The sequence below is a fragment of the Cherax quadricarinatus genome, chromosome 98, assembly GCF_038502225.1.
Source record: "Cherax quadricarinatus isolate ZL_2023a chromosome 98, ASM3850222v1, whole genome shotgun sequence".
Classification (NCBI taxonomy): domain Eukaryota; kingdom Metazoa; phylum Arthropoda; class Malacostraca; order Decapoda; family Parastacidae; genus Cherax; species Cherax quadricarinatus.
The window spans coordinates 11206620-11219378 of record NC_091389.1 but is presented as its reverse complement, the minus strand read 5'-3'; the positions used below and the strand labels follow the sequence as shown (position 1 = coordinate 11219378).

Genomic DNA, 12759 nt, shown 5'->3' with positions numbered 1-12759 from the left:
GCTACTACACCACAATGAGAAAGCTACTACACCACAATGAGAAAGCTACTACACCACAATGAGAAAGCTACTACACCACAATGAGAAAGCTACTACACCACAATGAGAAAGCTACTAGCTACTACACCACAATGAGAAAGCTACTACACCACAATGAGAAAGCTACTACACCACAATGAGAAAGCTACTACACCACAATGAGAAAGCTACTACACCACAATGAGAAAGCTACTACACCACAATGAGAAAGCTACTACACCACAATGAGAAAGCTACTACACCACAATGAGAAAGCTACTACACCACAATGAGAAAGCTACTACACCACAATGAGAAAGCTACTACACCACAATGAGAAAGCTACTACACCACAATGAGAAAGCTACTACACCACAATGAGAAAGCTACTACACCACAATGAGAAAGCTACTACACCACAATGAGAAAGCTACTACACCACAATGAGAAAGCTACTACACCACAATGAGAAAGCTACTACACCACAATGAGAAAGCTACTACACCACAATGAGAAAGCTACTACACCACAGCAAATGTTTATGATTATAAACATTTGTTTTTGGTACCTACAGCATGGCAGCCAAGATAACAGTATGAAACTGTGCCTCACACCTGTTCAAGAAGAGAGGCTGCAAAGCTTTGAATGTGGCACTGGTGTACTCTCACTCGCCTTGAGTACACGGCACTCTCCTGGCTTGCCTTACCCCCCCCCTCCCCATCTTATCTATCACTTCTGGACAAGACAGAAAACTGTGCGTGGAAATTGGGAAGCAATCAGGTCAGATCTAAGGAGAGGAAATAACTACTATTTTGGATCAAAAACCCATCACTGGCATCAAGGCAGCTCCCTAGAGAGAAGGAGAGATCAAAAGATAAAAGAGAGAGAACACTGAAAGTCATACAGTGCATGACAGGTTATCAGGTTCATCTATAAAGTATGAATCACCTCCCAGGTTAGTAGTAAGGAACAATATTGCAAAGCCTAATACAATATTACAACATACAATAGCACAATGCTTGTATCATCTTAGCTCACATTTACAGTGGGAAATTTAAATCACAGAATCTCTGGTCTTCACTTCAGACCCAGTGAATAACTTATAATACCATCTCGTCTATATTTGAAATTCCTTTACCTGTGCTCCTTGGAATGAGAACCAAAAAGATATGTACTTTACACCTGCAAGATTCTAGGGACTGGTTCCAAATCTGCATTCAGAAATCCCTCCCTATGAAAGCAAGGGACTGCTGGGTAGGTGGTGCAAAATGATCCCATTGAAAAGCAGGGGTCACACAAGGGCTGTCTTCCATCAGGAACTCCAAAAGCGCTTTGATCCCTGGCTGTCTTCACACAGGAACTTCGAAGGTGCTTAAAGTATGTCCCTGATCAGTTGATGCAGCTGGGTGTGTGGCAGGACAGTTGGGGGCGCTGACTCCCAAATATATCCTTTAGGCATCCTTAAGGCTCTGAAAATTCAGAATGTATAAATCATCAAATATCAACAAACCGGTCATATCCCACCAAGGCAGGGTCACCCAAAAGGAAAAACGAAGGTTTCTCCTTTTAAATTTAGTAATATATACAAAAGAAGGGGTTACTAGCTCCTTGCTCCAGGCATTTTAGTCGCCTCTTACGACACGCATGACTTATGGAGGAAGAATTCTGTTCTACTTTCCCATGGAGATAAAAGGAAATAAAAAAGAACAAGAACTAGTAAGAAAATAGCAGAAAACCCAGAGGGGTGTGTGTATATATATGTTTGTATGCAAGTGTAGTGTGACATAAGTGTAAGCAGAAGTAGCAAGACATACCTGAAACCTTGCATATTTATGAGAAAAACGACACCAGCAATTCTACCATCATGTAAAACAATTACAGGCTTCCATTTTACAAGCATCTGGCAGGACAGTAGTACCTCCTGGGCAGTTGCTGTCTACCAACCTACTACCAGAATGTATAAAAACTTGAATAATATAATTTGGAATTGGTAAGCTAACCCCAGCATCTATTTACACCAGCATAAAACAAGGACCAGCTTCAGCACAGTTTCTAACTCCACTTGAAGAGTTAATCAGTTCATTGCAGCACTGTCTCTGTTGGGAAAGGCTTCTCTGTCAACCTACAAGTCTTTACTCTATCTTGGCTTTATCAGTACAAGGACATAATAGAGATAAATGGTAAAAAATGTCAACATGATGCAAAAATAAACACGAATGCAGAATAATGTGATCCTTTAATGACAACAGTGGGTTTTATCAAGCCACAAACAGATCTGTTTTTGACGATAAAACCCACTGTGTGGACGAAACGTAGTCAGTGTGTGGGCAAAATGTAGTCAATAAAGGATCTTATTATGCTGCATTTATGTTTATTTTTCAAGAGCGACATCATGTGAAGACTGTAGAACTACATACAAAAGACGAGGTAATCAGTCCCTCAGACTTGGAGTTGATGATCACCGTAGTCGTGAAGACTGTGAAGCACAGGCAGGAAGATTGGTGCTTATATACCGGTGTCAGGTGAGGGAGGTGCAGCAGATGAAGGCATAGTCAGCGGTGGTAGGTCATGCTTAACCCTTTGAGGGTTTCGGACGTACTAGTACGGCTTACGACCCAGGGTTTTTGACGTACTAGTACGCCTAAATTCTAGCGCCCTCAAATCTAGTGGGAGAAAGCTGGTAGGCCTACATATGAAAGAATGGGTCTATGTGGTCAGTGTGCACAGTATAAAAAAAATCCTGCAGCACACAGTGCATAATGAGAAAAAAAAACTTCGACCGTTTTTTTGGAATAAAACAGCGACTTTGCACTGTGTCACAAACACATCTTGATAAAGTGTCACAAACACATCTTGACAAAGCCACAGTGTCAGAAACACATCTTGATAAAGCCACAGTGTCACAAACACATCTTGATAAAGCCACAGTGTCACAAACACATCTTGATAAAGCCACAGTGTCACAAACACATCTTGATAAAGCCACAGTGTCACAAACACATCTTGATAAAGCCACAGTGTCACAAACACATCTTGATAAAGCCACAGTGTCACAAACACATCTTGATAAAGCCACAGTGTCACAAACACATCTTGATAAAGCCACAGTGTCACAAACACATCTTGATAAAGCCACAGTGTCACAAACACATCTTGATAAAGCCACAGTGTCACAAACACATCTTGATAAAGCCACAGTGTCACAAACACATCTTGATAAAGCCACAGTGTCAAACACATCTTGATAAAGCCACAGTGTCACAAACACATCTTGATAAAGCCACAGTGTCACAAACACATCTTGATAAAGCCACAGTGTCACAAGCACATCTTGATAAAGCCACAGTGTCACAAACACATCTTGATAAAGCCACAGTGTCACAAACACATCTTGATAAAGCCACAGTGTCACAAGCACATCTTGATAAAGCCACAGTGTCACAAGCACATCTTGATAAAGCCACAGTGTCACAAGCACATCTTGATAAAGCCACAGTGTCACAAACCCATCTTGATAAAGCCACTGTGTCACAGACACATCTTGATAAAGCCACAGTGTCACAAGCACATCTTGATAAAGCCACAGTGTCACAAACACATCTTGATAAAGCCACAGTGTCACAGACACATCTTGATAAAGCCACAGTGTCACAAGCACATCTTGATAAAGCCACTGTGTCACAAACCCATCTTGATAAAGCCACAGTGTCACAGACACATCTTGATAAAGCCACTGTGTCACAAACACATCTTGATAAAGCCACAGTGTCACAGACACATCTTGATAAAGCCACTGTGTCACAAACCCATCTTGATAAAGCCACAGTGTCACAGACACATCTTGATAAAGCCACAGTGTCACAAACACATCTTGATAAAGCCACAGTGTCACAAACACATCTTGATAAAGCCACAGTGTCACAAGCACATCTTGATAAAGCCACTGTGTCACAAACCCATCTTGATAAAGCCACAGTGTCACAGACACATCTTGATAAAGCCACAGTGTCACAAGCACATCTTGATAAAGCCACTGTGTCACAAACCCATCTTGATAAAGCCACAGTGTCACAGACACATCTTGATAAAGCCACAGTGTCACAAACACATCTTGATAAAGCCACAGTGTCACAAACACATCTTGATAAAGCCACTGTGTCACAAACCCATCTTGATAAAGCCACAGTGTCACAAACCCATCTTGATAAAGCCACACAAACACATCTTGATAAAGCCACTGTGTCACAAACCCATCTTGATAAAGCCACAGTGTCACAGACACATCTTGATTGATACAAGCACATCTTGATAAAGCCACAAAAACACATCTTGATAAAGCCACAGTGTCACAAACCCATCTTGATAAAGCCACTGTGTCACAAACCCATCTTGATAAAGCCACAGTGTCACAAACACATCTTGATAAAGCCACAGTGTCACAAACACATCTTGATAAAGCCACAGTGTCACAAACACATCTTGATAAAGCCACAGTGTCACAAACACATCTTGATAAAGCCACAGTGTCACAAACACATCTTGATAAAGCCACAGTGTCACAAACACATCTTGATAAAGCCACAGTGTCACAAACACATCTTGATAAAGCCACTGTGTCACAAACACATCTTGATAAAGCCACAGTGTCACAAACACATCTTGATAAAGCCACAGTGTCACAAACCCATCTTGAACCACATCTTGATAAAGCCACTGTGTGTGTGTTAAACATAGTCAATAAAGGATCACATTATACTTTATTTGTGTCTATTTTTCCATATTGCTTTACTTTGTCCTTTGGATGTATGGAAGTTTGTCATGGGATTCTCTCTGCAGTTTGTGATGATGATTATTGTAGTTTTATAATAAATGTTTTGGGTGTTGTAATCTCCCTGACATATTAACACCACTGTTATATACACACCTCATAATTAATATTATATAATATTGATATTAAAATCTCTGGGCCCACTAGATCCACACTAACCAAAATAAGGTACTACAGTGGTACCTCGGGATACAAACATTATACAGTGGTACTTCGGGATACAAACATCATACAGTGGTACTTCGGGATACAAACAGCTCAAAACTCGAACAATTATGCAAGTGTATTTATGCAAGTGCTTTTGTAAGTGTATTTTTGGGGGTCTAATTTACATTATTCCTTATGAGAACAAATTTGTTCAGTATCGGCACTCGAACAGCCTTCTGGAATTTTGTATCCCAAGGTACCACTGTACTGTACTATATTGTACATGTCTATACCATTACTATGACCTGTAAATGATAAATGTATAGGTAATCCTGGCTTTATACATCATTGTTCCATGCCTAAGACAACTGTACCACACTGTTGTGCCATCATCTAAGCATAAGAAAAGAATTTTTCCTCTGAAAGTCATGCATGCCATAAGAGGCTACTAAAATGCCAATAGCATTATTATAATAAAAAAGAAGCACTAAACCATAAGGGCTATACAGTGCTGCAGGGCAGGAAGGAAGCGAGGGTATCAGGTGGCAAAAGGGAGATGGATGAGTAATAGGTTACGAAGAACAGCGGGGCAGTGCATGGTGAAAGGGTAGAGGGCAACAAGAGATTGAGGTAGAAAGGGCTGAGGGGAGTGTGAAAGGTATCATTATCAGAGTTTGTGGAGTAAATCAGTCATTGTCAAGAAGTCAATGAGAGAGTCAGGATTAAAGGAGGGTCCATCAGCAAGAAGGGAAGGTAAAGAGAGAGTAGTAGAGCGGAGACGACGTTGGAGGTAAATTCTGCGTGCTCGTTGATAGAGAGGGCAGTCTAACAGAATGTGGCTAATTGATACTGGAACTTGACACTGCTCACAGAGAGGAACAGGGTGCCTCTCCATGAGATACCCATGAGTAAGTGTGGCCAACGCGAAGGCGGGAGAAAGTAGTCTCCCAACCTCGACGCTGATGACAAGAAGATGGCCAGTAACCTATGCTCGGTTTAATAGAATGAAGTTTGTTACCGAGCAGAGTTAACCAACGTTGTTGCCAATGGGTGTGAAGGTGGGTAGCTATTACAGTAAAATAGTCTGGAAACTGAACACCTCTATATGAAATTGGTAGGTCATGTACTGCTGATCGCACAGCAGTGTCTGCCTGTTCATTGCCCTGTACATCAACATGACCAGGGACCCAACAAAAAAAACAATATCTTTATGCTTGGTAGAGATACGGCATAGCCAAAGTTGGATACGGAGAACTAGGGGGTGAGGTGTATCAAATTTCCGTATAGGCTGTAGAGCACTAAGGGAGTCTGAGACAACCACAAATGATGACACAGGCATAGATGCAATACGAATAAGTGCTGCAAGAATGGCATACAATTCAGCAGTAAAAATGCTAGCCGAAGATAGTAAATGCCCTCGCATGACGCTGTCCGGAAACACTGCTGCGAATCCGACGCCGTCAGAAGACTTAGAGCCATCTGTGTGCACTGCGATGGCATGAGAATGAGAGTGGAAGTGGTCAAGAAAAAGAGAGCGGGAAGCCACCGTAGGCAGTTGGGCAGTTTCGAGCAAGGGAGTGAGAAAGAACAGACCCGAACAGCTGGACCTTCCCAGGGGGGTAGGGAAAAGTGAGATGCTACATGAACATATAAAGGTGATAACTGAAGGGAAGACAAGAGCGAATGTAGGCGAAGAGAGAAGGGACGGAGCAAACAGGGGCGGTGAACAAATAATGTCTACTAATATCGGTGACCATTCTATAAATTGAAGGATTGCGGAGATTGTGAGAGCGTACAGACAAGGATGGAACATTCGCTTCTGCATAGAGGCTCTCAACAGGGAAAGAGCAAAAAGCACCAAGATAAATGTAATCCTTGGTGATGGATGGGGTTGAGGCTAGAGAGAGTAGCAGGAGAGGCCACTGAACAGATCTGGTCACCATAATCAAGTTTCGATAAAATGAGGGCTGAATGTAGGCGAAGGAGAGTTCGACGATCAGCTCCCCATGAAAGATGAGCAAGGGTTTTAAGAAGGTTCAGCCGGTTGTGACAAGTTGCCTTCAGAGAGGTAACGTGAGGTTTCCAGGATAACCTATGGTCAAAGAGAAGGCCTAGAAACCTGACTATCACATTCAGGGATACAGGAGCCATAGAGGTACAAAGGATGATCGGAGCTGACAGAGCGTCTAGTGAAAGTAATTTGGTGAGTTTTGGTACTGGAAAATTTAAACCCGTGCATGGTGGCCCAATTGGAAACACGATCAACTGCATGCTAGGTTACTTCTTTCTTTTTAAGAAAAAAAAAAAAAAAAAAAAAAGAAAAAAAAGGGAACGGGGAATAGTTCCTAGGAGGAATGAAAGGGCGGGAAATCACTCTCCGCGCCCAAGAAGACCTCAACACCGCAAGTAGTGCAGATGCGGCATGGAACCCGTGCCATACCCTACCCTTCATGCCAGTAAACCAGCAATCCAGGATAGCAACCTCACATCTGCCGAGCTACCTCAGTGGACCAAAGAGAGGGCGGCCGGATATCTGCCACAAAGCATACCTCCTTTGGCCACCACCCCTGGAATCCGAAAGGCGGCCTCCAGAGATACACCCGTCACCCAAAAGACACCCAAAGCCACCCCCCAGAAGACCAGAGAGGGAATTGGATATCCCCAGGCGATCCAGATTCCACAGCAAACTACACCACCGCAAGAACCTCAACGGAATGAGATTGACCCCGGTGCCCTTCCCCCTACCTAGGAACCAGTAAGCCTGTGGAAAGAATCCCAAAGGCCAAAAAGAGGAAGGGAATAAGGGAGGGATGGGGGGAGGAGGAAAGGAAAAAGGGGAGGATGGGATAGGAAAAGGGGGATTGGGGGGTAATTAGGTTTGGTCTGAGGAAGGAGACCAACAGGTCTAATTCCTCAGACCAAGAGCCTCTTCACCATGCCAAGGAGCCCCCCTTGAAGAGGAATGCCAGTAGCAAGGGGCTAGTAACCCCTTCTCCTGTATACATCACTAAATATAAAAAAAGACTTGTTTTTCTTTTTAGGTCGCCCTGCCTCAGTGGGATATGGCTGACACATTGAAAAACTTCTGAAAATTGTGAGACCTTTACTCACTCTGCCTGAGGTATCCCAGCAAGTGAACATGTCTTCTGTATTATCCCAGTGCTTAACAGAATAGGAATGGCATAAGAGGGTACAAATAAAAATGGGAACTATGGCTATAGTTTACTTAATAACATAAAGAGCGAGAATACAACATATCCTGACGGAAAATTACACAACTGACCAATGAGACTTATTACCAGGGAAAGGGTAGATGTTATCAGTAACACAGACTTGTACTCTTAATTCACCGACCAGCTGACCCGAGATTCGCAATGCGTGGTCCACTAAACACACAGCTGTCCAGGGCTCCCATTCACCGGACCTGTCACCAACCTCCCTCTCTAGCTGTTTCCTTGAGCTTATATGGTCCTTAAAGCACCCCCCTTCCCCACAAGGCATAGACCACATGTTACAACCTGACACAAGTTCAAGAAAAAAAGACCTGACTTAAGCCGAGAGGCATGTCTGACAACTATTTGCCAAGGCAAGGTGTGTGACAATTTACTGGAATTAGGTCTCCCTTAGTGACCTCACAAGCACTACATCACAAAATGGTACTGATTGTACAATGCTGTTGTATAACACTGAATTATGAGAAAGGCATAAAAATACTGTTATTCGTTACCTATATGAATTCAGAGATATACAGTGTCATGTTGATGCCCAGTAAAGCTTAATATATGGAAGATCCTCATCCTACACATGTATACACATTATCATGCACATAACTGTGTGGCTAAATAAATACATCATTGATTATCCAGCAATTGGTCATCTGAAATTCAAAACTGTGCAGCAGTTTTTAATAGAGACCTGAAAAATAATCCAGAAAAACAATATATTTTTTTACATATCAGTTGTCTCCCACCATGATGGGGCAATGAAATAAAAGAGGAAAGACATTCACCATCATTCATTCAATAGCTGTCTTGTCAGAAGTAATGTAACATCACAGTTAATGTGACCCTTCGAACTGTAACATCCTCACCCATCCTTCAGAGTGCAGGTACTGTACTTCCCACCTCCAGAACTGTAACATTCTCACTCATCCTTCAGAGTGCAGGTACTGTACTTCCTACCTCCAGAACTGTAACATCCTCACTCATCCTTCAGAGTGCAGGTACTGTACTTCCCACCGCCAGAACTGTAACATCCTCACTCATCCTTCAGAGTGCAGGTACTGTACTTCCTACCTCCAGAACTGTAACATCCTCACTCATCCTTCAGAGTGCAGGTACTGTACTTCCTACCTCCAGAACTGTAACATCCTCACTCATCCTTCAGAGTGCAGGTACTGTACTTCCCACCTCCAGAACTGTAACATCCTCACTCATCCTTCAGAGTGCAGGTACTGTACTTCCTACCTCCAGTACTGTAACATCCTCACTCATCCTTCAGAGTGCAGGTACTGTACTACCCACCTCCAGTACTGTAACATCCTCACTCATCCTTCAGAGTGCAGGTACTGTACTTCCCACCTCCAGAACTGTAACATCCTCACCCATCCTTCAGAGTACAGGTACTATACTTCCCACCTCCAGTACTGTAACATCCTCACTCATCCTTCAGAGTGCAGGTACTGTACTTCCTACCTCCAGAACTGTAACATCCTCACTCATCCTTCAGAGTGCAGGTACTGTACTTCCTACCTCCAGTACTGTAACATCCTCACTCATCCTTCAGAGTGCAGGTACTGTACTACCCACCTCCAGTACTGTAACATCCTCACTCATCCTTCAGAGTGCAGGTACTGTACTTCCTACCTCCAGTACTGTAACATCCTCACTCATCCTTCAGAGTGCAGGTACTGTACTTCCCACCTCCAGAACTGTAACATCCTCACTCATCCTTCAGAGTACAGGTACTATACTTCCCACCGCCAGAACTGTAACATCCTCACTCATCCTTCAGAGTACAGGTACTATACTTCCCACTTCCAGAACTGTAACATCCTCACCCATCCTTCAGAGTGCAGGTACTATACTTCCCACCTCCAGAACTGTAACATCCTCACTCATCCTTCAGAGTACAGGTACTGTACTTCCCACTGCCAGAACTGTAACATCCTCACCCATCCTTCAGAGTACAGGTACTGTACTTCCCACTGCCAGAACTGTAACATCCTCACCCATCCTTCAGAGTGCAGGTACTATACTTCCCACTTCCAGAACTGTAACATCCTCACTCATCCTTCAGAGTACAGGTACTGTACTTCCCACTGCCAGAACTGTAACATCCTCACCCATCCTTCAGAGTACAGGTACTGTACTTCCCACTGCCAGAACTGTAACATCCTCACTCATCCTTCAGAGTGCAGGTACTGTACTTCCCACCTCCAGAACTGTAACATCCTCACTCATCCTTCAGAGTACAGGTACTGTACTTCCCACTGCCAGAAATGTAACATCCTCACCCATCCTTCAGAGTACAGGTACTGTACTTCCCACTGCCAGAACTGTAACATCCTCACCCATCCTTCAGAGTACAGGTACTGTACTTCCCACTTCCAGAACTCGAAGTCCCACTAACCAGGTTCTCTGAATCCCCTGATTAATCCTATTTTGCTAACACTAACAACACCAGAACATCAAAAAAAAAAAAGATGTAACTATCGTGTTTTTGAGTCTTGTTCAACCCCAGCCAAGGATGCTGTAACTATGGTGTTTTTGAGTCTTGTTCAACCCCAGCCAAGGATGCTGCATAATCGAAGATCTATTATTCATTTGATCTTGTATACAGACCATCTAGCAGACAATAACCTTTGCTTGTTTGATGTGAGGACAAGGGAACTGTGGCTACAGTACTCCAGAGATGTGAGGACAAGGGAGCTGTGGCTACAGTACTCCAGAGATGTGAGGACAAGGGAGCTGTGGCTACAGTACTCCAGAGATGTGAGGACAAGGGAGCTGTGGCTACAGTACTCCAGAGATGTGAGGACAAGGGAGCTGTGGCTACAGTACTCCAGAGATGTGAGGACAAGGGAGCTGTGGCTACAGTACTCCAGAGATGTGAGGACAAGGGAACTGTGGCTACAGTACTCCAGAGATGTGAGGACAAGGGAACTGTGGCTACAGTACTCCAGAGATGTGAGGACAAGGGAGCTGTGGCTACAGTACTCCAGAGATGTGAGGACAAGGGAACTGTGGCTACAGTACTCCAGAGATGTGAGGACAAGGGAACTGTGGCTACAGTACTCCAGAGATGTGAGGACAAGGGAGCTGTGGCTACAGTACTCCAGAGATGTGAGGACAAGGGAGCTGTGGCTACAGTACTCCAGAGATGTGAGGACACAGGAACTGTGGCTACAGTACTCCAGAGATGTGAGGACAAGGGAACTGTGGCTACAGTACTCCAGAGATGTGAGGACAAGGGAACTGTGGCTACAGTACTCCAGAGATGTGAGGACACAGGAACTGTGGCTACAGTACTCCAGAGATGTGAGGACAAGGGAACTGTGGCTACAGTACTCCAGAGATGTGAGGACACGGGAACTGTGGCTACAGTACTCCAGAGATGTGAGGACACAGGAACTGTGGCTACAGTACTCCAGAGATGTGAGGACAAGGGAACTGTGGCTACAGTACTCCAGAGATGTGAGGACAAGGGAGCTGTGGCTACAGTACTCCAGAGATGTGAGGACACAGGAACTGTGGCTACAGTACTCCAGAGATGTGAGGACAAGGGAACTGTGGCTACAGTACTCCAGAGATGTGAGGACAAGGGAGCTGTGGCTACAGTACTCCAGAGATGTGAGAACACAGGAACTGTGGCTACAGTACTCCAGAGATGTGAGGACAAGGGAACTGTGGCTACAGTACTCCAGAGATGTGAGGACAAGGGAGCTGTGGCTACAGTACTCCAGAGATGTGAGGACAAGGGAACTGTGGCTACAGTACTCCAGAGATGTGAGGACAAGGGAACTGTGGCTACAATACTCCAGAGATGTGAGGACAAGGGAACTGTGGCTACAGTACTCCAGAGATGTGAGGACAAGGGAACTGTGGCTACAGTACTCCAGAGATGTGAGGACACAGGAACTGTGGCTACAGTACTCCAGAGATGTGAGGACAAGGGAACTGTGGCTACAGTACTCCAGAGATGTGAGGACAAGGGAACTGTGGCTACAGTACTCCAGAGATGTGAGGACAAGGGAACTGTGGCTACAGTACTCCAGAGATGTGAGGACAAGGGAACTGTGGCTACAATACTCCAGAGATGTGAGGACAAGGGAACTGTGGCTACAGTACTCCAGAGATGTGAGGACAAGGGAGCTGTGGCTACAGTACTCCAGAGATGTGAGGACACAGGAACTGTGGCTACAGTACTCCAGAGATGTGAGGACAAGGGAACTGTGGCTACAGTACTCCAGAGATGTGAGGACAAGGGAACTGTGGCTACAGTACTCCAGAGATGTGAGGACAAGGGAACTGTGGCTACAGTACTCCAGAGATGTGAGGACAAGGGAACTGTGGCTACAGTACTCCAGAGATGTGAGGACAAGGGAACTGTGGCTACAGTACTCCAGAGATGTGAGGACAAGGGAACTGTGGCTACAGTACTCCAGAGATGTGAGGACAAGGGAACTGTGGCTACAATACTCCAGAGATGTGAGGACAAGGGAACTGTGGCTACAATACTCCAGAGATGTGAGGACAAGGGAACTG

At 44.4% G+C, this 12759-nt stretch overlaps 1 pseudogene; it reads right to left on the bottom strand.

The window, feature by feature from the left end:
* Positions 1-993: 993 nt before the first annotated feature.
* LOC128703454 (alpha-aminoadipic semialdehyde synthase, mitochondrial-like) overlaps positions 994-12759 on the bottom strand; it is a 32635-nt pseudogene continuing 20869 nt past the window's right edge.